Below are 1,648 nucleotides of genomic sequence, written 5' to 3' on the forward strand. Positions count from 1 at the left end.
CTTTGCTATTGTGAATAGTGGTTCAATAAACATATGTGTACATGTAAGACATGCACTTTCTTTTTTTATTTAACTTATTTTACTTTAAGTTCCAGGATACATGTGCAGAATGTGCAGGTTTGTTACATACGTGTAGTCTGCCATGGTGGTTTGCTGCACCCATTCACCCGTCCTCTAAGTTCCCTCCCCTCCCCCCTGACTCCCCAACAGGCCTTGGTGTGTGTTGTTCCTCTCACTGTGTCCATGTGTTCTCATTGTTCAACTCCCACTTGGGAGTGAGAAAATGCAGTGTTAGATTTTCTGTTCCCATGTTAGTTTGCTGAGGATGATGACTTCCAGCTTCATCCATGTTTCTGCAAAGGACATGAACTCATTCCTTTTTATGACTGTGTAGTATTCCATGGTGTATATCTACCACATTTTCTTTACCCAGACTATCATTGATGGGTATGCGGGTTGGTTCCATGTCTTTGCTATTGAATATAGTGCTTCAATAAACATACGTGTGCATGTGTCTTTATAGTAGAATGATTCATATTCCTTTGGGTGTATATCCAGTAATGGGGTTGCTAGGTCAAATAGTATTTCTGGTTGTAGATCTTTGAGAAATGGTCACACCATCCTCCACGATGGTTGAACTATTTTACATTCCCACCAACAGTGGAAAAGCATTCCTATTTCTCCACAGTCTCGCCAGCATCTATTGTTTCTTCACTTTTTAATAATTGCCATTCTGACTGGCAGGAGATAGTACATCATTGTGGTTTTGACTTGCTTTTCTCTAATGATCATTGATATTGAGCTTTTTTTCATATGTTTCTTCTTCTGAGAAGTGTCTGTTCATATCTTTTGACAATTTTTGATGGGGCTGATTTTTTTTTCTTGTAAATTTGTTTAAGTTCCTTGTAAACAAACATGTGAGCTCTCATCGCTCTTGTTTAAACACCTAACAGGCATCCTAACCAGTGCAACATGGCAAGAAAATGAAATGAGACCAATAGAAGGGCAGGGCATGGTGGCTCATGCCTGTAATCCCTGCATTTTGGGAGACTGAGGTGGGAGGATCACTTGAGTTCAGGAGTTGGAGACCAGCCTGATAGTGAGACCTCATGTCTACCAAATAAAAGTATTTTTAAAAGAAAAAAGATCAATAGACAGGAAAGGAAGAAACAAAAGTCTTTTTTTGTCACCAGCTTCATTGCATATGTAGAAAACACTAGGAGATTCTCAAAAAGTCTTTGGAATTAATCATTGAATTTGCAAAATAGTTCATAAAATATATGTAATAAGTCACTTAGTCAAACATGAAAAGATAGTAAACAATACTAGTTATCTAAGAAGTGCAAGTTAAAACCACAATGAGAAGCCATCACACATCACCTAGAATAGGTAAAGTTAAAAAGACATATGATAAGTCTAAATACTGTCAAGAATATGGAAAAAAAAAGGAATGTCTGATATTGCTCGTAGGAATGCAAAAAATGTGGCAGTCAACTTGTAAAGCAGTACGGCAATTTCTTATACAGCTACCCATCCACTACCACATGACCTAACAATTCCACAAATATGTATTTATCCTAAAGAAATAAAAATGTAAGGTCACACTTGTAAGCAGTTATTTCTAGTGGCTTCATTAATAACAAACCCT

Source organism: Mandrillus leucophaeus, unplaced genomic scaffold, assembly GCF_000951045.1.
Source record: "Mandrillus leucophaeus isolate KB7577 unplaced genomic scaffold, Mleu.le_1.0 Scaffold1467, whole genome shotgun sequence".
Classification (NCBI taxonomy): domain Eukaryota; kingdom Metazoa; phylum Chordata; class Mammalia; order Primates; family Cercopithecidae; genus Mandrillus; species Mandrillus leucophaeus.